The following is a 27,939-nucleotide window of genomic DNA, read 5'->3' as shown; positions in this document are numbered from 1 at the left end:
GGAGCCAGGATAAAACACTAGAATGATCTCATCTGAAAGGTGATCCCATAATTACTTATTCCAGGTTGATAATTGTCTAATACTACTGGTGGCCAGAGATAGCTTTCAAAGGTAGAGTGACAGGTGTGAGCAGTTGGAAGTTGGGCCAGAGTGCAAGGAAATGATAAACTCCAAGGAAATGTAGATGGGTTAACAACAGATATTACAATACCCAGAAAAGTGTGTACATGTATGAACCAAAGACACATGGATGCATATACATAGTAGCATTATTGTACCGGTGCCAAACTAGAAACAACTGAGATTTCTCCATAATAGAGTAAATAAATTTTAATATATTCATGCAATGCCAATTATATAGCAATGAAAGCAAACTGCAGCTATAAACAAGAAGATGGCTGTCTCACAAACATAATAGCGAGCAAAAGAAGCCAGATGCTACAGAATGTATCCTGCAGACTCCACTTACATAACAGCTCAAAAATATGCAAAACTAATCTGCAGTGTTAGAGTAATGGCTAACTTTGGAGAGGAGGGGCTTTTTAACTGGATGAGGATAAGAGGGAGGCTCTCTGGGGTGCTGATGATATCCTGTTTCTTGATCTCAGAGAGGGTTACACAAGCATGCTCTCTTTGTGGTAATTCACACAACTGTACGTTTATGATGTGTGTACTTTTCTGCCGTATGTTAAACTCCACCTTAAAATGTTTATTAAAATGAAAAATACATGAGCTGGATGGGAAGGCAAATGAGGTGCAATGGCCCACACCAGTGACTCTATGCTTGAAGCATCTGTGACCATGAGGGGAGTGGAAACAATGACAGGAAGATGAGAACGGGCAAGATGTGTGGGGAATTGGGAAGAGGCTGGTCTATGGGAACTGGCAAACCCTATGGTAGATGCTGTTGGGAATATCGGGCTCAATTAGTAAAGAATGACCAGTTGTGGGGAACTGAGGAATTCTGCCTTACAACACAGAATTCACTGTTGCATGGAAATTCTGGGCTCTGTTCCAATAGCCTTCTTTCTTTACACACAACCCCAGTAGAGATAACTTCTATTTCACTAACTTGGTAAAATGCATAACACAGGTAAGAATTTAATGGCTAGTGCTGAAATTAAAACTAGCAATGATGGGGGAACCTTAGTTTATTTAAAAAAATGTGGATAATATTGCATACCTTATCTAGTGGTTGTGAAAATCATTCATTTGGAAATTCCAAGCTTCTATCACTAGACACCAGGTGCAAAATAATGGGAATCAGTTGTGTGGATCTGTCTGACCCACATCATGAACGGGCTGGAATTCACCTTCTGTGGTTACCTGTAAGAGAGAGTGAGTAGAGAGGCAAGTTCCAAGTAACTTAGTCTGATTTCTGGCAAGAAGTGTTTTGCATACGAACATGGACAGGCTTTTTGGGGCCAAGACAACCTATATTTAAGGAGGTGCCATTATTGTGGCAGACCGGGCTTTCTCATGAAGAGTGTACTCTCATCTACCTGCCACTTTGTCTTTTTTCCACTCTGACGTGAAAGGCAAGTGGAAATTAAAATGGGAACTCTGAAGGGGGCAAGTAATGAGTATTCTGATTACTAAAGATGCCTTTCAAGCCTTCACATAGCACATGGGGTTGAAACTGTCTCTCTTGAAATCCCATTAAAAGCAGAACAGCTATGCCTGAGACTGTTATGACGGGGTTTCCTGCCAAACCTTCCTTGTCAGCCCTAGCCCAAGGAAAGTGAAGTGCCCCTCTGGTTAGATTGTGACTCATGTTTGGAAATTAACTTCCTCCATGTTAAAGTGGCATAATGGATTCCCAATAGCAACGGACATTTGTTTATGAGGGGTTGTCTACCAACTGAAGATCTGAAGGCAGGGTGGATGATGAAATCTGGAGTTGGGGAAATAAGAGATTTCTCTTGTTGCCAAAAGAGAAGAAGAGGCTAATACAGTGGAGAAATTCATGTTCATAGTAATAGAAATCTATATGAATTTAATGGGGATCTCTTATCATTGATTGTTCTTGCAAGAATAGCTCACCTGCTCATGAACAAAATACTGCTTTTTAAATTCTGATTACTTCAATTAACACAGTCAGCAGAAATGACTGGACTCAAATGACTGTTACAACTAGTTCCATGTTTTAGAGTATTGTTGCAAAACCCAAGGCCAGGTGAGCACAGTGTTTGTTTTTATAAAAACCAGTGTCCACAGGTGGTCTCAATCCGTAGCTGGAGGGGAGAGGGCCTTGGACTCTCACTGCCCGGGCTCCCTTGTCCTCCTGCCTGGATCCCGCATTTAGCCCTGGGAGCTTTTGACTATGTCTGTGCTGATATACAGACGAGAGAGCACAATACAAACACAAGGGCAGCATGGGGAAGCTGCCTGCTAAGAGTGACAAAGGAGCCCTCAACACAGCACAGGCATCTGAAAAGCAGGGGGGAAATTATTCTGTGCTCAGGCTTAAGAACTGCGCAGCCTTTTTCCATTGAGTTCCCGTGCTGAGTGGTTACAAGTCCCTCTTTGCTCCAGCTGTGAAAAGGCTGGCTAGGTTGTCTTTGTCTGACAACTATTACTGACATGGAACAGAATTTTCTATCTTCCTTCTCTTCTATTTTCCTTCGGCCCTTAAATTGTAACTTACTTCTGGGTAACTTACTTCGTGTGTGTGTACAAAATAAATAAATTAAAAAACGCCCTCCGTGAACTTCTGCATTGGTAAATAGCTTAGTTCTCTTTAGCAGAGAGATCTCTTTCCCTGTGGCCCTGCCTTGCAATGCATTGTTCCAGGAAGAAAATGTAGTCCTGAGAAGTGCACTTTTATCTTCAGAGAACCTTGAGGATCCTCTGTATTTTAAAGACATTCAGCAGAGTACTCTGTGCCCAGATACCAACTAACACATATCCATGGAGAAGTAAAGAAGGCAAGGTAATGCCTGCTTCCTCCCTTCGCTGGTGACTTCCAAGTGCTGGAGCTGATTTTCAGGGAGAACTCGGTGAAGAATAATAGCTTGTCCTTTGACAGCTTTTTCATGTGAGTCATCTGATCAGTTCTTTAGGGTGAAAGTCATGGTGTCTTGGAAAACTGATGACTTTTCAGGTGCAGGACTGGTGGGCGATTTAAATAGAGTGTGTGGGTACAGGCACTTTGTGTGATGCTCAGAGCCAGTGACAGCTGCTGCCGGGTCCTCTGCTGTGGCTTGATGCAGACAAGAAGGGAAGTGAACTCTTCTTTCTCAGCCTTGTTTGAGCCTTCACTGTCTGGTTGTTACAGAACTCAGAGTGAGCCAGTGAAAGCCAGGTTGGCTCTTCCAGATTTTTATAATTAAACTACAAATACTTATAGGAATATATGAAACTCACATCTAGCAAGAGATGATGTTTTTCCTTCTGTCTTTCTGAAGCAAAAAGAGAGTGGTGTTGATCTCTAGTGTCTTGTAAGCTTTTTCAATAATGATGACAATGATAATATAATGAACCCTTCCCTACCTACACATTTTAGGTAGACTATTCTAGCTTCCTTAAATCTACACTCTTAATATACATAACTCCAAATTTAAATATTTTGATTTTTTTCTCTTCTAATTTCTGGCCCAGATGAAATGATAACCCAATAAATGTTCAACATATTTAATTTAAAAATTCTTCTCTGATTTTTCTTATCCAATCATTGCTCTATCTACCTACTACACATTTATTCACCATCTTCTTACTTTGCTAGACACTAAGGACCAGCATGGGTAAGGCAAAGTCCTTGCCCTCAAGGATAACAAATAATCACAATACACTGTGTTTCACAGATGGTAGAGATAGTCACTGAGTGACATGGTACCATACCAGGTAGCGAGAACTACATGATCAAAGGCATGGAGGAATTATAAAATAGTTCTGGGAGGCAGGGAGAGGAGAGGTATAGATCCTGGAGGACCTTGTAAACTATACTAAAGGCCAGGATACTTTTGGAAAGCTATTACTGACACCATGTTGAAGTTGATAAAACTCTGAGCTAGAGCAGTCTTAGTAGTATTGTCAAGTAAGGAAAATAGAACTTTGAAACATATTCAAGAGATGAACCCAGAAGAATTTAGGAGATGAGTAGATGAGAAAAGACTATGATGCTCTCCAGGTTTCTTGCCTGGCTATCTGGCTGGATGTAGGGGGTAAGATGATGAAGTACATAGTTTGAGATTGGCTGGATTTGAGGTACCTATAGATATTCATGTCAGCACATCCCACAGAGAGTTGGATTGATGAGTCTGAGGCTTAGAAGAGAAGGTCTGTCCAGGAGACAAAAAGTGGTGGTCAAAACTCTGAATGTAAACTGAATAAATTATCCAGAGGAGGGAGACAACAGTGAGGAGAACAGAATATTAATACAGAACCATGAGGAAGACCATCTTTTATGGGTAGGATGAAGAAAAAAGAATGCATGAAGGAGACTGAGCAGAAACCATCAATCAAATATGAGGAAAATCAGGTAAGCACATTGCTATAGAAGCTAAAAGAGCAGATTACAAATGAGGAAGCAACCAATAAATGCTACAGATAAAACCTGAAACATAGCCAATGGATTTAACTCACTTTAATAGTCTAAGTCCCAACATCTCCTTCTTTTGAGGCCAGTTTATCTTTTCCAAAAATGTTAAGAAGAAAGAAACAGTGGAAACCAGATGTTGTTTTGTCAGTTTCATGCTCAGTGGCTTGCCTGGAAGACCAACCTCCCCGCAAGGTTGCAGTCATACCTGGTGTGTGTGTGCCTGTGTCTCTGCATGATTCCACCACATCAGGGTTTGTTGTTTGTCTAATATGCATCTTTGGCTACTTTCTCCTCAAAGTGAATATTGTAAGGTAATGTCCTTTGAAATAGATGGGCTTATGTCACATCCTTGTTATCATTGCCTATGAGTAGGAATCCAAGATCTGTAAATCTTCACCTAGTTTTCTCCATTATCTGACTCTACCTTATGGACAAAATTACACTAGAGGACAGGTGTAATTCTTTCTAGTACAGGTCAGCAATAACCATTCTTTAAAAAAAAGTTCTGCCCTAGCCGGTGCTCAGTGGTTAGAGCGTCAGCCTGTGGACTAAAGGGCCCTGGGTTCGATTCCAGTCAAGGACACGTACCTTGGTTGCAGGCTCCTCCCCAGCCCGGGCCCTGGTCCAGGCTCATGCAGGAGGCAACCAATCCATGTGTTTTTCTCACATTGATGTTTCTTTCTGTCTTTCCCTCTCTCTTCCATTCTCCATAAAAATCAATGAAAATATGTCCTCAGGTGAGGATTAACAACAATAACAACAACAACAACAACAAAAATAAATAAATAAATTTTTAAAGATTTATTTCAGAGAGAGGAAGGGAGAGGGAGACAGAGGTAGAAACATCGATGAAAGAAAAGCATTGGTTGGCTGTCTCCTATGCACTCACTACTAGGAATTGAGCATAACCTGGGCATGTGCCCTGATAGGGAATCAAACCTGCAACCTTGTCCTAACTGGTTTGGCTTAGTGGATAGAGCATCGGCCTGTGGATTGAAGGGTCCCAGGTTTGATTCCGGTCAAGGGCATGTACCTTGGTTGTGGGCACATCCCCAGTAGGAGATGTGCAGGAGGCAGCTATCGATGTTTCTCTCTCATTGATGTTTCTAACTCTCTATCCCTCTCCCTTCCTCTCTGTAAAAAATCAATAAAATATATTTAAAAACAAACAAACAAACAAAAACCTGCAACCTCCTGGTGCATGAGACAATGCTCAACCAACTGAACCATACTGGCTGGGCAGCAATAACAGTTTATAACATGACCGTATCTTATGTATCACTGAACCACGTGTCTCAGGTTTGGAGATGAATCTACTTCCTGTCTCCACCCAATGTGTGAGTCCCCTCTGAGCCCCCAGTGCACCATGTCCATGTGTGAGATATCTCACACAGTGGTGACCTCACTACCTCTCTAGGCATCTTGTCCCCCAAAGCAGAATATCTTCCATTTATTTTAGAATTGGCATCATAGTCTGAATTTCAAGTCAGCACAGAGTGAAAAAAAAAAAAGTAATTGCACTAGTTATAGATTTGGAATATGATCAGAGTGTTTGCATGCTCTGGAAACATATGAATATAGCCAGATTACTGAGATTTAATGTTTGTTTAATATGTGTCCTTGGCTACTTTCTCCTCAAAGAGAATGTTGAAAAGGAAATGTCCTTTGAAACAGATGGGTTTGTCTTGGAAAATGTGTCGCATCTTGAAATGGTTAAAGGACAGGGAGGGCAGAGAACTCTAGTTTTTTTTGTCTGAAATCTACACCTGTTTTCTGGGCACTGAAAGACTTAGTGTATGTAAGCTATTACAATTTATTGGTGCAGTATTGACAATGGGCTTATTGCTGTGTAAAACACAAACTTACATTCGCTTTGCCTTTGGGACATACATCCATGGTTAATGAGGCAGGATGCTTGCTGATGATGTTGAGTAGATTATTTTAAACACCTGGATATTTGTGCTTTTTCAAAAACTGATTTTGTTGCTTTGATATTGTTTTCATCTTTATAGATAGTCTCAGGGCATCCTGTTACTCATGATTCTTTAAAGGCCCGTATGGGCCCTGTCTTCAGCTTCCAGTTGCCCCAGAATCTCATGTTAAGTCCCACTGTGGGCCTGACCTGCCAGCATTGATGCCTGCCCTGATTTCTCTTCCTGTGCAGTGGCTGATGAGAGCACATTCAAGGCCTTAACACACTCCTTAGACATAAATGTGCATCTTATTAAATGCTTTAAGTGAGCTGAAAATGAAAGACAAAAGTAGATGAAACTATGTTATATTTTTTTGTTAAATTTTCTTTCTCTGGTCAAGCATTAACAACTGAAGGCAGGAGATACTGCCAAATCCCTTCATGGTATGCAGACTAATGCCCTACCCGCCTCTGCAAAATGCCCAGGTCCTAATCCCTAAACCTTTGAATATGTTAATTTACATTGCAGATGTAATTAAAAGGGCAGTCCTTGAAAGGGGGAGATTATCCAGATGGGTCCAATTTAATCACATGAGTGTTTAAAATGGAGAACCTTTCCCAGGAGCAGTCAGAGGGCAATGTTACCGTGAATGAAGAGTCAGGGAGAAATTCCAGTTGCTGGCTTTGAAGTTGGTGAAAGGGGCCATGAAACAAAAACGTTGAGTGGCCTCTACAAGTTAGAAAGGGCGAGGAAACTTTCTCCCTTAGAACTCCCAGAAAGAGTTGCGGCCTTCTGACACCTTGGTGACAGCCTGGTGAGAACTGTATTGGACTTCTGGCCCACAGTAAAAGAATGAGTGTGTGTAGTGGTTAACACACTAACTTGATGGTAATTTGTTACAGCAACAATAGACAGCTAATGCACTGTATTTCAAAGCCTACAGTGAAAGTAAATATATTTATGAAAATATATTTTTCAAATTTATTGGGAATGACGTCATTATGTTCTGTACCTAGAAGAACTTGCAGCAAAGTCAAATGCAGCCTATCTATATAAAGCTAAGAGTCTTTGGGAGGCGTGCATGTCTAAGCCCTGCATTCTGATTGCTGTTAGTTTTGGAATCATCCAGAGTGGGAGGGACTGACACCTCTTCTATAAAGTCTTAAAAGTCCAGCAATTGAGTATTTTTTGGATCTACAAATGACCTTTCTAAAAGGCTAGCTGGATGACATCCCTCATTTTAGTCCCTTAATTACTCTTTCCTTCAGTAAAATCCAAGCTTTTTTACATGCTCTGCACGGCTCTTTAAGAAATAGCACCTGCCTTCCTTTTGACCACTCCCTCTGTTCCAGCCACACCATTGCTGTCCCTTCTGAAAGCCTCCTTACTCTTTCTCACCTCCATGCCATTCACATGCTGCTGCAGCCCCTGCCCCATGGCTTGCTCCTAATTCATTCATGACTCAGTCCTGGCATTGTTCTCTGTGGAGACTCCTTCTTTCCGTCTATCCATTCCTGACACCCCTTTCCAATCCTTCTTACTCCTGTACAACACTCACCTTGAACTCCATGTTAGCATTTATCACACAGTAGTATACCCCATTACTTCTCTGTATTTTGTATGAGCTCTTTAGAGACCAGCAGAGCAGGTTTCATTTCTCACCTTAGTGCCTATGCCTGCCTGGCATCTGAGAGGTGCTCAGGAAGAACTGAATGAAAGAATGTACCATGCACTCCTTGTCCATGAAGGCTCTGCAGCCTTGATTGGGAATCAAGAATTTGGCTCAGGAATTTGGAAAACACAGCACTTTCAGGTAGCCCAGCGTTTCCTGATTCTTCTTGCCTCATAGGCAGTTTGCGGAGGAAGTCTCTCTGGAATGGTGGTCCTGCTGATAGTTCTTTGCTAACGGGAATAGACAGCGTGGTGCTGACACTCCTCTAGGAACCAAGCAGGCTGTCAGCATCGGGTGGCTTAAACACACCATTTACATGGGATTCCACATTCTCTTAGGAACAACAGGGGACTCAGAAGTGTCACTTAGCTTCACCACTTGTTTTGAAGAAAAATTTCAGATAAACCATATTAATTGGACTAAATTTCACCCCATTTCTAAGTATGCTTCCTCCATCCCTGAGAGAGCAGTTGCCTAGTCCTACTCAGAGCATTCCACACTTTGAAGAAAACCAGGGATCAGTTGCTTGGAAAAAACTTTGTGTGTTGCCTCTCCTATCAAGCACAGAAAGTGGAGAGAGGCAAACATGTAACCATGGCTTTCGATCCTTTGGTTCAATGGTGTGCAGTCTTCGGAACTGGGCACGGATGCAGGCAGCACAGGAGCACATGGAAGCCCTTCTGCAAACAAACCACAAAGTCACAATTGAGGGCACAGCATTTGAATAGGAGTAAGCAGAGAAGAGCCATCCCTTTCTCAAGGTCAGCATCTATGCCTCTGCATACTCGTTTGGGGCCTTGAAGAGACTCTCTTAATCATTGGGAAGTTTTTCTTTGGAGAGGATCAGTTTTCTGAATGCTGCATCCAATGCTCATCTTACCTTGCCAAAACTGTGAGACCTGGGCAGGAAAAAACTGGCCATTCTGCCATTCTGCATGGAATGATGATCTGTCTACACTGAATGCCGTGTTAGTGATTTGCGGGTGTGTATGAATGAGGATCAAAGACTCAGTCCAGCAATTTGAATCCCTTGCATTCATTAAAATGTCAATTATTTAGAGCATCTACTGTGAGACAACCATGCTAGGTCCTAATATTCTTCTAGATAGATTTGGCTACAAGGGGCCCAGTTATTTGAGTAGAATAAGCCAATGATTGCCTTTTAGCTTTGTTTATTCTACTGAGTATTAATTAATCCATATGCATTCCTTAGATTCCTATTAATCCTCTTCTACCTCATGCAGAGTTATGAGAAAGGTGCTGGCAGAGATGGAATTGACAGAATGTCCATCCTTAAGGAGTTTGCTGTTTACTCTTTGTTTCTTTTAAGCCCTCTTTCAGAAGCATGCCTGTTATGCGCTATAAATAAACATGGTTTTCTTCTCCTCTGCTTCCCCTTTCCTTCTGGAGAAAGAGATTTATTGGAAGAGTGCTGTTGCTAGAGTTTGCTGAACTGGCAAGGGCCAGCTCAGTTTGGCTCTCAGGTGTTGGCACTCTCTTGCACCATCTAGGGATAGTTTTGCTTAAATTCAGGCTCACCACATTTTTCAGGCTGCATCAAATCATAGAATTAGCAAACAGAAAATACCTCTGAGAAGGTTATTTTACCTCTTCCTTTCTTTACATAGAAGATTATCTCAACTAGTGCATGGAACAGAATTTAAATTTTTCCCATTATTTTTGCTTAGATCATACACATTGTGAATTACCCATGTTTTTCTGAAGCCTACCTTCCTTCTACCTCCTAGTATCCTTTACCCTGTTATCTATGAATTTACATGGACTTTCCCATGTTTTCTTGGAGCTGGGACTTTTCCTTTGCTTTGCCTTATGAGGAAGCCTACCAAATCTCGGTGCTCCTTCCATTTGACAATCCTGTACTAAATTTGCTCTTTTCCTGCCATTGACTAATGTTGATTGTAACTTGAAGTCAACCTAATTACCATGACTGGTGACTGCCTTTCTGTCTATTACTGTAGTTAACACATGTTCATGATTAACTACACACGTAGAGTTATCTCCTTTTTGATTCTTCCCCTTGCCTCATTTTGCGCTACCTCTGTCTTTTTATGGACTCCCTTTAGAGCAATTTTCTGTGAATATTTATCTCTTCCCAGTGTCTATGATCCTGAAGATGATTATTGAATTGGAAATTTTTCACTTAATTAAAGGGTAAAGCATTTTAAAATAATGTTAATAGTGCTTTTTGATGTTGAGTGTGAGAAAATTTCCTTACTGAAAAAAATCTACACATCTTATTTAAAATTCCTTGTAAATTATAATTTCATTAATAAGTCACAAAATAGAAGAAAATAGATGCAAATATTTTATGCCATTTTTTAAATACTTGTATGCTATGTTTTTAGAAGAAAATATTCACTGATTGGCTTGAATGGACATTTCTGTTCATAATAGAGAAAAAAGTTTAGTTAGGATAAAGGCTAATGAATCCCTAATACCTTTATGTAAATGATAAATAATCCTGATACCAGTCAGTGGCAGAAGTTTGATAATTCTAACTCTAGATAAAAAATAAGGTGACCCTGTTCTGTGCTAGCATACCATCTAATGCTTACACTGATTAAATATTTATCACACTGCATTAGTGTTCTTGTTTGACTAACTGTAAGTTTCTTGATGGCAGTAAATATTTTTTACTCCATATCATTGCTTTACTGGTTGGAATACTTTTTGCCCACAAAGATGAGAAACTGACTCAGACAATCTTACGCATGAGAGGAAATTCATTGGCTTAAGGATTGAAAAAGTCCTGGAATGAGGCAGACCTGACTTCAAGGAACCAAATGATTTTTATCAGCACTCCCTTTTTTGCTCACTGCCTCTCATGCAGATTGAATATTAACTGCATTTTCTCTCACAGAAGAAGGCACCCTCCATTTAGCCAGAGGACATGGCCACACACAGCTGCTGCATACATGGGATGTGTAGCTTGTGATGGGAATTTCTCTCACAGAACGCTTCCAGAGGGGACTCTGGTCAGTTCACCTCAGGTTCTATGCATGTCCCATTGTGGCCAAGGGAGAGAGGACTGAATTGCTCATGCTTGAGTCCTGTGTGTAGTCCTGAGGCAGGTGGATGTGGTCAGCCAATGGGAAATGGGAGATAGAGGATTCCCAGAAGGACGAAATATTGGGAAAACAGTCACCCTGTTAATAACATAGTTTTTGGCATATAAAAGATAACCCAGGAAATGTGGAAAACACAGATGAAAATATCACTGTGTTCACTTTATTTGAATTATTAAATCTTGTCTCCCTCCAAATTCCAGCTTGTATCCCTTTTCCTAGACACCCTCAGTTTATTACAACTGTGATTGGCTTTTCCACTATTGGAACATCATAGTTGATGTTTTGGGGCCATTAATTTGAGAATGTGGCATTGTCTTGAAGCTTTTCTGCATTGCTGTCTTGCCTTGTTATCTGAATACAGTATCACTATTGAATTTTTAATGTACGTAAGAGAATGTCACTAGAAAGAACTATATGGCATGCCACCTTTGCAAATTGTCCTTTAATGCCAACATTTAAGATTTGGGGATGAATGCACTCTCTCTCCCTCTTTGGGCTCCCTTTGCCATTGTGGTAGAGGTACTGTGGACTGGTGATATGAACTAAGCTAATGGATCTCCTTCTTATTAGGGCAGTGAGGAAATTATTCATCTTCTTTATCTTATATCTTTCCACATATAAAATATGAATAACAGGACCTTCTATTCCAGGCTTTTGTGATAATACATTTAATCACATTTTATTTTATTGGCATCATAATTTTGACTAGTTTGTCAATAATGAAAGGTGTTTCTCTGCTATCCAGAGTGCGGAATAAAGTCCCATTATTGTAAAAACAGGAGTGAAGGTTTAGGGGATCTTAATTTCTAACAGTGACCCAGACAGGTCTAAAACAAAGTTAAATTGATCATAAAATGTATGTGTGTGTAAAAGATATAGAAAAGTGATCTTTCACACATATTTGCCTCAAACTTCAAATAATTTATGTCTATATATATAAAAGGCTAGGTGACCACCTATCCAATCATCTGACTATCTGACTGACCAGCCAGTACATATGATGCTCACTGGCAATTTAAAAATAAATGTTGACTTGCACATGTGCAATACATATAAAGCTCCCATTGAATTTCTTAATAGTATTATTCCTTCGGGAATGCCATGTCATAAATTAAAATTGAAAGTAGGAGCAATCATCATAATACTGAGAAATGTTAATAGTAAATGGGATCTTTGTAATGGTACTAGTTTTATTATCAAAAGATTGCGACCTAACATAATCAAAGCTGAAGTACTAACAGGATCTGTGGAAGGAGAGGTTGTTCTGATTCCAAGAATTGATTTGTCCCCATCTGACACTGGCCTCCCATTTAAAATAATTTGAAGACAGTTTCCCATGATGCCAGAATTTACAATGACTATTAATAAATCATAAGTACAAACTCTAGACAGAGTAGAAATATTCCTACCTGAACCCATTTTCAGACGTGGTCAGTTATATGTTGCTTTCTCTCGAGTTCGAAGAGTGTGAGCCATTAAAGTTACAATTGTAAATACTTCATCACAAGGGAAATTAGTCAAGCACTCTGAAAGTGTTTTTACTCTTAATGTGGTATACAGAAAGATATTAGAATAAGTTTAATCAATTTATCAGTCATTGTTTTTATCAATGTTGTTTTTATATCATGTCTTCGTTGTTATGTCATGTTGCTATTGTTTATTAATTTATGTATTATTTTCATATACATTTTAATAATTTTCTTTAATCTCTGACACTTCTATTATAAAGAAAGGGCGAATAGGATATTAAAATATTCCTTCTAATTAATTTCCTTTCAATGTGTACTAATCCATGCACTGGGCCACTAGTCCTATACTAATAAAAGAGAAAAATGGTAATTGGCGTACGACCGACACCTTTTTCATTGGCTAATCAGTGAGATATACAAATTAACTGCCAACTAAGATGGCAGTTAACCGCCAAAAAAGATGGCGGCTAATTTGCATATTGCAGGCAGGATGGTACAGCGCCATCAGAGAGCAGGTTGGGGGTGTGAGTGCCAGCAGTCGCCCGAGACCTGATCCTGCCGGTAGACCTGGATGCAGGCCGGTGAGGTGGCTGCGGCATCCGCCCGCACTCACGCCGCCAACCCGGGAGAGCGGGTAGGGGGCGTGAGTGCCAGCGGTCTCCCGGGACCCGATCCGGCCGGCAAACCCGGATGCAAGCCGGTGGGGCGGCTGCGGCGTGAGTGCCGGTGGTCGCCTGGGACCCGATCATGCGGGCCTGCGGGGCGGCTGCAGGGGTCGCCAGGGACCGATCCGGCCGGCAAACCTGGACGCGAGCTGGCGGGGCGGCTGTGGCGTCTGTCTGCACTCACGCCCTCAACCCGGGAGAGCGGGTTGGGGGCGTGAGTGCCGGTGGTCGCCCAGGACCCGATCACGCGGGCCGGCAGGGCGACTCGCCCCCAACCCGCTCTCCCACCCAGCAGGGGACCCTCATTTCCCCCCATCACTGGTTCTGCCCCCAGCCCAGGCACCCTCATTTCCCCCCATCACTGGTTCTGCCCCCAGCCCAGGCCTGATGCCTCTGTCAGAGGCGTCAGGCCTGGGCTGGGGTCAACGCCTGAGGGCTCCCAGTATGTGAGAGGGGGCAGGCTGGGCTGAGGGACACTCCCCCCCACACACACACCCAGTGCATGAATTTCGTGCACCGGGCCCCTAGTTATTTAATAATTTACTCACTCACCTTGGCCGCATAGCTCAGTTGGTTGGAGCATCATCACAATAGAGCATCAAGGTTGCAGGTTCGATCCCTGGTCAGGACACATACAATAGTTAACCAATGAGTGCATAGATATGTGGAACAATAAGTTGGAGTTTCTCTCTCTCTCTCTCTCTCTCTCTCTCTCTCTCTCTCTCTCTCTCTCTCTCTCCCTTGCCTCTCCCACTATCCTTCTCCTTCCCCCTTTCTCTCTAAAATCAATAAGCCAAAGAAATGATTTACTCATTTATGAAATAAATAACAATTTGTTGCTGAGAACAACAAGTAAGACAAGATGCCTGTTTTCCTAGTTTGAAGATTGCAGACAGTGGTTCTTAAATATCTATGCATAAGATTACCATGTTACACTTGTCAAAATGCAAATTCCTGGAGAGTTTGACTCGGTCTGATGTAACACTCCCTAAACATCAATTTGTGTATACTCCGGGTCGCCTTCAGAATATATTTTCAAAGTCAATGACCTAATATATGTGAAAATTCTCTAAAGTGGAATCATTATTTTGAGAAGGTAATGAGGACATTCTGTTTGATTTCATTAAAAGCATGGATTACCAGATTTAGGGAAGAAACTTGACACCCAACAATATTTAAGCTACTAAGCCACTTCATGATGGCTTAGAAAAATGCCCAAATATATCATGAAGAAACTAATGCCCTTGAATAAAGGTTCACAAGACAGGGCTGATCTCAGCAGTTTTATTGCCAAGTGAAAGTGATAGAAGGGAATCCCTGAACCATTTCTATTGAGTTTCCTAACAGAATTCAGCCTTGGAAACTTGCAGGTGAGTTGAACCTTTATCCCTCCAGTTGCTGGGAAATCAAAGGTTTAACAAGAGATTTTTCTGACTTTAGATATTGATTCTGCCAAAACCCTTATTGGCTACCAGCTGCAGTTTGAGGGGCCTTTTTTAATGTGTTTCTCTAGTCCCTACAGGTTAGCCCCAAGATCCAGCAGTCTTACAGGCTATATTTTTGAAAGGATGGCTTATAAATTTATCCTACTTTTTAAATAATCATTTCAGATGTGCATGGCATTGCCTAAATATAGATCATAGCTACCGTTTTCCCAGATCAGCAGGCCTCTCTCCGCACTCTCTGTGTAGGAATGCTCCTGTGGATGGCTGCTTGACTCATGAGCCCTAAGTGACTGCAGAGTATTCTCCTTCCGTTCAGCAGGAGACAGACAAGTCTTCAGAATTGCTCCAGGGTTTCCTCCCTTCTAGATACACTCATCTAAAGCAAACAAACAGAAACATTAGGATTGCATTTTCCTTTTTGTAAGGCAAATATTATCAAGTTGAAATTCAGCTGTAGGGATATTTGAATAATGAATATTTTTTGGGAAAACTATCCAAAACACTATATACAAGCATATCTCTCCAAAAGCAGTATTTTATTTTAAAGAATCTATATATCTGATTGCTTATATCTGCCAAATGCAGTAGTTTAATAGATTCTGCTAAATAAAGATATTTTAACAAGTTGTACAGCTAAATAAATAGCTGTGCAAATCATTTCTTTTAGTATGCTAAGAGGAAATATAAAAATGCATAACTGTAAATTAGATTTCAATCTCTCCCCAAAAATATGATTTATCACCTTTATAGACAGTAAACATACATTTTTCATGTAATCTCAGGCTCCAGTGTCATAATAGCCACCAATTAAACACACCAACATTTTCAGTGGGATGTTGCCTATAGAGATACCATTTAGTAACTCATATATTGCTGAAGACAACTGGATAATGGACTTTTTAAAAATTAAAAGATATAACATTATAGAATACCAGAGGCCTGGTGCATGAAAATTCATGCACTGGAGGGGGGGCCCTCAGACCGGCCTGCTCACAGTCTGGGAGCCCTCGGGGGCGGGAGGAGACCTGGCCATCAGGGGAAGGTGATGCCCCCATCACACCTCTGCTGCCGCCACTGCCGGCAACACAAGTCTTGGCCGGCCCTGATTACCTGAGCCTCAGGCGGCCCTGGGTGGCTGGGTAGCTGTCATCTGAGGCTTGCCTGCTCCTCGAGTGTTGGCTGGGCAGCCACCATCTGAGGCTTGCCTATGCCTCAGGCCGACTCTGAGCAGCTGGGAGGCTGAGGGCGGGTCCAGCCGCACCATGGGCCTACCACCCCCAGTGGGGATGAAAGGACTTGGGGGATTCTGGTGGGGCTGAGGGGACTGGGTGCTGCCATCTTGTGGCTATGGGTGCTGCCAGCTTTGTGACGGTGTGATGGTCCATTTGCATATTCCAGCTTTATTAGATAGGAAATTTTTTTTCTTTTGAAGAACCTGAACATAGGCATATTGAAATGCATGAATTTGTTTTAAAGGATCTGAGTCCAGGGAAAAACCTTGATTTCTAATAACCCTCTTAATTAAATCATAGCATCTTCTCTCAGGGCCATTCAAGGTCTGTTCATCTCCTCTCTTTCCTGTGTGTAAATAAAGATCACCCAAGTAAGAAGAAACTATTTATTCACAGTTTGCTATAGCAAGGGAGTCAGCCACCATCACTTTGTGCCTGGCAGAGACTCAAAGCCAGGCAGACTGTTGGGAAATCTTGATGGCGTGAAAAGGAGATGGTATCAGTTATGCTCTTATCAGAAGTTGTCAGCACGGGGCAGCTAGCGGCAGCAAACTAGAAGTTATGTGATTGGTTTGAGGAGCATATTTGGTTTTCTTTGGTTTTTCTTATGTCAGAAGAGGGGACAAAAATAGGGCATATGGTAGATACTGACCAAATCCTGACTGTTCTGGGCCAATGGCTGCAGAGGTTTTAGTTAGACTTTCTGGGCTAGTTTCTGTAAAAGCTGTGAGTCAGAGTTCTATTGTCATATGTGGTCTGCCATTATCTGTTTGTATATACAACCTCTTCTTTCTCCCTTGTGGTAATTCTCTCAATTATGAGAGGTTGAATAATTCATGGGAGCCTAGACATTCATATTTTCTTCTATTGAGGCTTGTTTAGCTGTCTCCACAGTCAATAGTATTGTGAGCTTTACTTGGTCTTTTTGTTCTTATATCATCATGGCAATCATCTGATGAGAGAGCAGCTGTACAGAAGTATTTAAGGCTCTGGGTAGAATGCAGTAATCTAGCATCATGATCACTATGGGAAAACAATAACAATTAATAATCATTTTAAGATGATTTGGAACCAGGAACCCCAACTCCCCAACCCAGGCCAAGAGAAAAAAAAATCCCATTGGCTGTAAAGAATATAGCCTATTCTATCTTGTCTGTTTTAGTGATCCAAATACAGCTAGAAGTATTAGTATTTATAATGCTAATTATAGCAGAGTGAGCCAACAAAAAATCTAGAGCAGAGTGATTGCCCATCGGTACTGAGCCAATAAGTTTAGACTACTCCCTATTCCATCTAGGGCAAAGGTGGTATTGTTAATGACTACTGCCAAGTTTGTGATAAGTTTATTTCAGTCCTTGCTATTAGTATAATTTCCACCCTCAGGAACATCGCTTTGGTTGTTCACATAAGGAATGAGCTAGTAATTCCCTTAGGTAAAGTACTTGAATAACCAAAGATGGGCCTCATTTTGGAGCTTTTGTCTGAGTTGGAATTTCCAGCCTTGATGATTTATAGAACTAGGATATTTGTGTATAGATAAGTGTCAGAATACTATTCCTAAAGTACATGAACTACCAGCCTGAGTCAAACAAGACTAGGCATCTTGGCCACGAAGGAAGTAGTATTCTGGACTACTGGGACAATAATCCTGGCCTTAGGAATAAAGGAGCTGTTCATGAGACAAGGTCAGAAACCAGACCTTACATTAGCTGGGTTACATATTTGGATCTGTATTAGTCTTGTAGAGTTGGCAATGATTTGGCCCATGATCCTATGAGTTGTTGAATTCAAATTTAGAGTTCTCTAGATTCTGATCATTAGATATAATAATTAGTTATTTTTTTTCTGAGAAAAAGGGACACTAGGAAAATCACAGACAGTTTTGTTTAAGGTCACTTGTACATGTAGGTACAGGTGAAAATGGCACCAATTATAATTCTCTGTAATCTCATTTGATGAAACTGAAATTTCCCAGAGGTTTTTTATCATGGGGTCTGGTGACCAATGATACATTCAACAGACTGTAAGATTTAGAGTATGTTCAGATAAAACAATTATAATAAAGAGAGAATTTAAAAATAAGAGGTCATTATAGGGATGACAACTATTCATAGAAAATGAGAAAAAATTTATTATAAGCAAGCAAAAGCCAAACAAAACTTAGACAGGGATCTTGGTGTGATGTTCTGGGTGGAACCTGCCCACTGTCTCTGGTCATCAGCTTGTTTCAAAGGTGTGGGGTCAGCTGCATACTTCCAAAGTTAGGTACCTCTAGAGGATCCATGAGAACCCCCCATTTGAAAGGCCCTGTTAAGTAGCCTTACAATTCTGTATATTTGAAATTGGTTCTTTACTTGTGAAATATGAACCCAAGAATGGACTACTTGCAGTCTCACTGTTGCATTAGTTGTTAACAATACGGTCTTTTCCAATGAGATTGAGGAGCTGTTTTCCACTGACATCTCTTGCAATACATAAAATCTTCTGCCTCAAGATCAAGAAGAATATGTTTAAGGAGATGTTTTGGGAAGGTGGACTTAAACTGCTGGTGATAGGACTGGGTATATTATATGTATCCCTTGCAATATTTTGCCATAATTGTCATAGAAGGCCAGTGTCTAGGATCAGAGGTGGAATTCTAAAATAAATGGACCTTCTAGTTATCAATTCGTAGGGTGATAACTGATGTGTCCTCCAGGGAGTGAACTGTGTGGCCATAGGACTAGTGGGAGTACATTTGGCCAAAGAGTTCAAGGGTTCCTGGAAGTTTTTGCTCATTTTAATTTAAGGATGATAATGGTTCTTTCAAATTGTCCAGAAGATTGTGGGTGGTAAGGAAAGTGTAGTTTTTGAGTAAGGGTTAATGCCTTACAGAGTTCTTATTTATAATGATTTTTATAAAATGTGCTCCTCAGTCACTTAGTATAAAAGTTGGTCTGCTCTGGGTCAGGAACACAAACATCAAACAGCTTTGTAGCAACTGCAAGAGCTGCAGCTTTTGGGCAGGGAAAATGCTTCAATCCATTCTGAAAGTAGACATACAATAACTAAAATATATTCAAATCCCATGGAGAGTAAAAGTTGAGTAAAATATAGCTGTTGTTCAAAATGCCCCTGAGGTTTTGATTCCTGGCTATGTCCCACCTTTATAGGTTTTCCACGATTATGTTGTTGTCAGGTAGCACATGACCTGCAAATAACTTCAGCGATCCTTCTGAAGTTTTCCCGCCAATACTGATTTAAGACAGTAACTGTTTTGTTTACTTGGTTAAGGCTGCTTGCATGGCATAATGATCTGTGAGAACATTTAATTTAACTTCCATGGGATCTCTTTTGCAAACTGCTCTTCAATCTCATTGGAAAAGACGATATTGTTAACAACAAATGCAGCAGGGGATGTCATGGGGATAGCCACCTCTATGGATAGTAGAGTACATCTAAAAGTTCCTTAATTTGTCCATTTTTGATGGAGGTTCCAACTGAAATGAGAAACAGCCTTTGTTTCCAAAGCATCCTCAAATGATGTTCTACTCCATACCTGCTCTCCGTGTATTCGTTCACTTTCTGGTCTTTGGGTAGTTGATATGTGCTTATTACTTAAAGCCATCTGGGCTGATTTTATGGGGTGGAGTACTTATTCTCCTGTAGAGCTTAAATTAGTGATGTCATATCCTGCTTGGCAACCGCCAGTTTTGGTTTAGTTTTCCATTAGTAAATAACTAGAGGCCTGGTGTAGGAAATTCAAGCACTGGGGTGGGGGGTGTCTCTCAGCCCAGCCTGCACCCTCTCCAATCTGGGAGCCCTCAGAGGATGTCCCATAGGGATCAGGCCTAAACTGGCAGTTGGACATCCCTCTCACAATCCGGGACTGCAGGCTCCCAACTACTCATCTGCCTGGCCTGCCTGCCTGATTGCCCCCTAACCACTCCCCTTCCAGCCTGGTCAACGCCTAACTGCTCCCCTGCCAGCCTGATTGACCCTAACTGCCTTCCTCTGCCAGCCTGGTTGCCCCCAACTGCCCTCCTCTGCAGGCCTGATCCCCCCCCCCAGCTGTCCTCCCCTGCAAGCCTAGTCACCCCCAACTGCCCTCCCCTGACAGCCATCTTGAGGCTGCCATCTTTGACCACATAGGGGCGGCCATCTTGTGCAAGGGCCTGATGGTCAGTTTGCATATTACCTCTTTATTATATAGGATTGACTTCAGAGAGGAAGGGAGAAAGAGAGAGAGAGAGACAGAAACATCAATAATGAGAGAGAATCATGATTTGCTGCCTCCTGCACTCCCCACACTGGAGATCAAACCCACAACCCAGGCATATGCCCTGACTGGGAATCAAACCATGACCACCTGGCTCATAGGTTGACGCTCAACCACTGAACCACACTGGTCAGCATACTGCCCTTATTTTAAAAAAGTCCTCCTTGCCTGCACATTACACACAAACACACACACACACACACACACACACACACATACACACACACACACACACACACACTATCATTCCATTCTGCTTTTCTCTGTAGAAAATGTTATCAAAAGTTATAGTCTATATCCAGAAACTTCTTCCCCTCTTCAACTTCAACTCCAGTCCTCCTATTATCTCTTGAACCCTTTCTGACAAGGCTTCCTTCCATACCACTCCAGCAAATGCGCTTTTGTCAAGGTCACAAATGACCTCATGCTGCTAGCTAGACCCAATCTTAAGTCCTCATCTTGTTCCATCTATCAGGAGAATTTGACCCAGCTGATCACTTCTTCTTTCTTAAAACACTTTAATGTTTTTTTAAATTTTATTTTATTGTTTAAAGTATTACAGATAGTAGTACATATGTCTCCTTTTTTTTCCCCATTGACCTCCCCCCGGCCTCCCCTACCTTAAAACACTTTCTTTGATAAACTTTTAATAAGCCAGTCTCCCTTAATTCTCCTACCTCTTTGTCCTCCTTCTTACTCTTACTTGTTTGCTTCTCATCTCTCAGATGTCTCAATAAATTTGGCTGCTGGGCTCAATCTTGTCACTGCTCTTATTTAGCTATATTTATTTCATAAGTGATCAGATCCAGTATTCATGGCTTAAAATTATGTTATATACTGTCGACTCTCATATTTATAGCTATAATTTGGGCGTCTCTCCTGAACATCAGCTGGATACTTAATAACTTTGGTGTTTAATAGGCACCTAAAAAGAAACATGAACACATTTCACTAGTGGTTTTCTTCCTTGAACCCATTCCTTCCACAGTATTCCTCAGTTTTGTTAACTGATCATTCAGACCCAAATCCTTAGCATCCTTCTTGACGCCTTTCCTACTTTCCATTCCACATCTGATTCAGAAGTAAACCTTACTGGCTCAATCTTCAAAATATTTCTAAATTCCAGACATTCCCCACTGCCTCCTAGGCAGCTGTGGTAGCTCCCCAACTGATCTCTCTGCTTCCATTACTGCTTCCTTACACTGTAATCTGTATCCACAGCCAGAAAGATTGTAGGAAATGTAGGCCAGATTATGTCAGCCCCCTTCACAATGCTCATTAATGGCTCATCAACTCAGATTAAGTACCAAAATCCTTACAAGGCCTTCAGTGGGGTCCCCAAAATATTTTGATCTCATCTGCTAATGCTTTTAGTTACTCTGCTCCACCATTCTGTGTGCCTGGACGTTCTTTAAATGTGCTAATTCTGACCCAACCTGAGGGTCTTTTCACTTGCTTCCTCAACCTACAATACTCCTCCCTCAGATATCTGCATGTTTTACTTTGATGTGTCCTTAGGATCTCTACACGTATATCACCATATCAATGAGGCCTTCCCTGTCTAAGTTGCTTAAAATAATCACAGCTTCCATCCCCACTGCTTCAAGTGACTGTTCTCTGTTAGATCAGGACATACAACTCTCCCCATAGCACTTGTTGTACTAGCTGTTTGTTTACTTGCTGATGCCTGTCTCCCACACCTGGAATGTAAGTTCCACAAAGGCAGTAACTTTGTTTTGTTTCCTGCTGTGTTCTATGCTCACAGCAGTCCCTTGTACAGAGTTGAATGCATGAATGAATAAAACCATATCTAAGTAAACTATTTGATAGATTCCCATTATGTGACTCTGTTTAGCTACTATGCTACTCTAGCAGGCCCAGAAGGAAGCAAAGGCAGTTTTAAATTGAAAGACAAGATTGTGGGGAAAAAAAAGAAAAAGAAAGAAAGGCTGGAGAATGACTGAGTGCTGGCTTGAGTACAAATGCTATTGAAATTCAGAGGAGGGAATGATCTTAAGGATTAAGCATGGAAAAGTTTCCGAAGGGTGGGAAAAGTAGCCTAACAGATATCTTGAAGCTGAGTGAGAGGAACCCAAAAGAGGAAAGAGTGTCAGTCTTGCACCATCCCTAGTTCCTGTCGTGAAAGTGATCAAGTTTGGAAATTTGAACGGGCAGGGATTCAGCCTAGACAAGGAGCCATATTTCTTAACACTAAAAATCTCTGGCTTTAGAATTCTTTGGATAAATCATAACGATGTCTTCCCTGGTGAGTCATTCTTCATTTATGCATTCATTCATTTTTACTTTTAGTCTCTGAAGTATTTATTGAGCATTTACTTTTTACTCAATATTGTGCTAGAGCTGAGGGTGATAAAAGATATATAATATGATCTTTGGAAGATTTTACAGGCCAGTTAAAGAGAGAAAACACATAAAGCAGCCAAGTGAAAGCACAAGACAGCATATAACTGGATGCCTAATGACTGGCAGAGTCAAGGTCAATCTGTTTTGGGTGTGTCTTACATTTCACTGTTAGATAACACCGCCTTCACCACAGTAGCTTTATGCCTTACATGAGCTGTCATACAACAAAGTACTTAGTATACTTTACAGTGCACTCAAACATCTATTATCACTATCTGAAAGCAGGGAGAGGGTAGGTAGGCAACCCTGTGGGATTGATCTGTGCTCCCAATGGGAATTATAAAGCTTGAGAATCATTAATATAAAGGCCCTTGGAGGTGACCAATGCATAGCTGTGGAGGGAAGGTGGAAAATACAGAATTTGTAACTCTCAGGGAGGGCAATGAACTTAACTTCCCAAAACTTGTAACTCAAATAAGGACCTTTCAAACTCAGGAGTCAGTGAGAGTCCACCCCTTTCTTGAATTACTTTGGAGAAAATGCATTTTTTAGAAACCTTTCATGAAATCAAAGTCCATAGGTACATCATTTAATAAAGCCTGTTAAACAAAAGTGCTATTGGTACAGCACTTCTAACTTACTTTCTCCCTTCTAGCATAGAAGGGAGTTTTTGTAGCTAATGTGTTCTCCTGCCTAAACATGGGCCTCCCCTAGCTATTATCTATCAGATGGTACTGTCTTCCATACATTTGTAAGAATTATGCCTCTGCAAATTGTCATTACCAGAGAGAACAAACTATGCAAAACCATTTTATTCCCTTTGTCAACAAAGTTAGATTGAATAGTTTCATTTTTTTCTTTTCATTTTTAAGAATTGATAAAATGAAGCTAAAGCACTTCGATTTTAGAACCAAAAAAATTGAAGAAAACTTTTTAATGTTTGAGAAAGTTCAAAGTGGGAAAAGGGTAGGGGCATTTTGACACATACTCCTTAAAAATATTGATTTTTAAAAAAGAATTGATCTGAAAGCATGACAAATGTTTACTCCGACACCCAATACAGTATTAAAAAGCCCAAATGTCAGGGCGAAAATCTGATGGGCTGCAACCTTGGTGGAAGGAAGGACGAAATGTCTTATGTGACCCAGGTGTCCTGGAAATGCCTAATTTTCTCTTTCTGATTTTTATTTATTCACCTCAACTGCACTCACCTAGGAAAGAGGATGGAGAAGTCATTTCTACTCCTAATGTTGCTAACAAAACTTTGTTACCCTTCAGTAAAAGGGAATTTTTCTTTTTTCTTTAAGTAAGAATGAGTAAACTTCTAATGTTATACCTTACTCTTCCAGTAATAGATGTTTAATCCTTAGGCAGCTACTTAGAAGTGATGAATCGGCACTCCATGGAAACAAAGGGCAGCCCTGCCATGCTAAATAGTTTTCCGTGCAAACCTCACAAATGTTCGTTTGGCCCCAGAATTTATTGATTTCAATAGATGTGCTAATTTAGCAATTCTCTGGTTTGAAGACCATGATTACAACACAATTTACAAACTATGTACACAGGCTTATTGCAAGGAGAAAAACTTTTGCTTTCAATATATTAACAGCAAATGTACACATTCTTTCCTACAAGTGCTAGTTATAAATCTACCTTATGTATGCACAGGGTTCTGCTATTATAGAGTCTTTTATTAATAAACCAAACAATTTCATACAATATTAATGAGTTAGTGCTTATCTCCTGCTCCCTTTTATGGTTAAAATGTGGATAATTTATCTAAGCATGGGGATAACTAAGGTACACGCTAGTTTTAATAATTAGGTTACATCTATCTCTATTTTCATTGATGGAAAAATGTTGCACTTGATTTTTTCATTTTCATAGCTACATCAGAGTTCAGAGAAAACAAATCAAACACGGTAATTTGATAATAGAGCTGAATTATAGAGCATTTTCAATAGAAGTGGATTTTTACTGCATTCTGTGTACACTGTGTTTTTGAAGAAATTATTAAGACATGAGGAATAAATTAGGTTGTTCTTATTATCTTTTAGAATACTAATTTTATTTAAGGCACAGCTGCCTGTTTGTAAATGCTTTCTCCCTTACCACTCGATTTCAATTTTTTCTAAGAATCAATTGCATACCTACCATGCACTGGATACTATGCAAAGAATTTCCTCTTCCTTCTATCTACTTAGCTAGATTTATTAAGGGTGCAGGGGTGCTAGTGAAAGTATGTGTATGTGTGCTGCCCTCTACTGGACTTGGTTCCTAAATAAGTATTTGGGAATTCTGGCCGGCTTGCCTTCCTTCCTTCCTTCCTTCCTTCCTTCCTTCCTTCCTTCCTTCCTTCCTTCCTTCCTTCCTTCCTTCCTTCCTTCCTTCCTTCCTGGAAAAGAGGAGACAGATAATTTATGGAGGAATGTTTTTCTTCTTTTAAAAAATTAAACCTTTATTATTGAAAGTATTACATATGTCTCCCCCCCCCCCCCCCCCACACACACACTGACTCTTTCTAACCCACCCTTATCCCCTGCTCCAGGCCTTCACCACTCTATTGTCTGTGTCCATGGGTTATGCATATGCATACAAGTTCTTTGCTTGATCTCTTCCCACCTCCCCCACCCACCCCTGCCTTCCCTCTGAGATTCAACAGTCTGTTCCATGCTTCTATGTCTCTGGATCTATTTTGTTCATCAGTTAATTTTGTTCCTTAGATTCCACATATGAGTGAGATCATGTGATACTTGACTCCCTCTGACTGGCTTATTTCGCTTAGCATAATTCTCTCCAGGTCCCTCTATGCTGTCTCAATGAGTAAGAGAGCCTTCTTTTTTTTTACTGCTGCATGGTATTTCATCGTGTAAATGTACCACAGCTTTTTTATCCACTCATCTACTGATGGGCACTTGGGCTGTTGTAAATTATACTGCTATGAACATAGGGGTGCACACATTCTTTCAGTTGGTGTTCCAGGTTTCTTAGCATATATTCCTGGAAGCAGGATCACTAGGTCAAATGGCAGTTCCATATTTAATTTTTTGAGGAAATTGCATACTGTTTTCCACAGTGGCTGCACCAGTCTGCATTCCCACCAGCAGTACACTAGGGTTCCCTTTCCTCCACATCCTCACCAGCACTTGTTATTTGTTGAGGTGTTGATGGTAACCATTCTGACAGGTGTGAGGTGATACCTCATTGTCGTTTTAATTTGCATCTCTCTGATGATCAGTGACTGAGCATTTTTCATATGTCTCTTGGCCATCTGTATGTCCTTCTTCTTGATGTTACTTACAATTTGGGGAGGATTAGGAGCTACATTTTACGTAGCCTAAGATTCACACAGCCTAGCATCTTGTACATAGTAGTTGCTCAATAAATGTTAGGTAAATAAAGAGCTTACTAGAAGTCCCCCTCCCCCCATAGATGGAGTCTGTAGTTATTTAACTACAGAACATTGCCTCACCTTGAAATCTATAATAGAATCAGGAAAAGAAAACCACAAACGGTAGAGATAGGGTAGGTCTATATAAGACTCCACATGTTACAAATCTGTTAAATATTTACCCAAATGGACAAAATTTTGAGACAATGAATTTAGCTGTGAATCAAGCAAGTATATTAAGGAAAGAGGTTTACCTTTTTATCAAATATCTTGTCTTTTCAGCCATAGAGCAAATTTCACCTCTGTGAAACCCAGCCATCAAACAAGTAAGAGGGAAAGCCTTTTAAATGTGCTCTAGAACAGTGGGGGAGAGATGGGTAATTGCCTAGTGAAAAGCGTTTGCATCACCTACATGATGACATTTTAGTGGGAGAATGGCTCTTCAGCCAGGGACTGAAGTTTACAAGCCCCCTTGCATCTGGATATGGCCCTCTAGCTATTCACAAACTGGTTCTCACTAATGAAATGAGAATGAAAGTGATGAGTGTCATTTCTACGCAAGTCTTTTACAAAGCTGGTGCACCCCTTCGGCCATCTCCTTCCCTTTCCACTGACTGGACTGACAACAGTCTGGCACAAGACACAGAGGCTGGGAACCTACCTGCTATATTCATGAATTAGATGGCATACTAGTGAAAAAGAGACCTTTTTTTGATATTAAGCCTCCAGGATTTGTTTATTACAGTAGCTAATGTTATTCCCTCACTGTACAGAAACATATGTTTAGTATATTCTTCTACACTATACCAATATACTATACTAATATGTACTATAATACTAATACTGTACTGTATTGTACTCTATTGTAATACAGTCTATGGATAGCCCTGCAGTCTGTACTGGTCAGAAATGTGTACATTTGGTTGTGACTCAAGGCGGGGTGGCTGCAAATAAAGAGCAGAGTCTAAAGACACATGAACTGTATAATATTGGGTACACAAATTCCTTGATCTAAGTAACAGTGAGGCATCATTGGAAGTATTAGTGGCACCTGATCATGAGGGGAAATGGGAAATCTAATGCTCTGCTTTTGTGTTAATTCATCCTGGAAAAGCCAATTTCTACTACCTCTATATAAGTAACTCTCCGCCAAATCAGTATTTTTATCCTTAATGGACAACATAGCAGTAGTTTTGGGATATCTTTAATTAATTAATAACTCAGCTAAGTAATGAAATACTTCATTTGTTATCTTCATGCATTTTGTAGCGAACGAAGATATTTGCCTCTGTGTTTTAATAAACCCGATAGTGTGAGAAGACCTGATAGTGTGTTTTGCTGAATGTAGTCCCGGTGGCCCAGAGGAGATGGCCTGACCCCTGCAGCATGCAAAACACATCTAATAATGAGCTAGGCTCTAATGGAGTTCTGATGCATGCACTTTAGGCCCCATTGTTACCATCCACTTTTCATAAATGATCTTTGCATTTTTAATGGGGGAAAAAGTGGACATAAACACTAGCTTTTGGGTTAGAAGGTGCTCAAACATATTATGTTTCTCTTTCTCTTCTTGTTCACATTTTATTGTACATTTTCCCAGGGGCTCTTGAACAAGACCGTGTTTATTAATCCAATAAAGAAATACTTGTAATGATGCTCATCTACTTCTGACCTATAAGAAATAGGTATTTATTTTATTGGTGTAATGAAGTTTATGGTTTCAGAATTTTTTGCTCTTTAATTTCTCTTTGAGTCCAGGGCTTTCAGCTTCAAAAAATAAAAAAGAACACATTGATGAAAATCCCAGAGTCTTTGGCCTTTACGTAGCTTTTTGAAATTCTCCTGTTTGAGTTTTCATTTTCTGGCCCACTAAAATATATTTTGTTGGGATTTTGCCTTAT

This window comes from Myotis daubentonii, chromosome 7 (assembly GCF_963259705.1).
Source record: "Myotis daubentonii chromosome 7, mMyoDau2.1, whole genome shotgun sequence".
NCBI classification, from domain to species: domain Eukaryota; kingdom Metazoa; phylum Chordata; class Mammalia; order Chiroptera; family Vespertilionidae; genus Myotis; species Myotis daubentonii.
The sequence above is the reverse complement of the archived record's forward strand: the minus strand, read 5'-3'. Positions refer to the sequence as shown.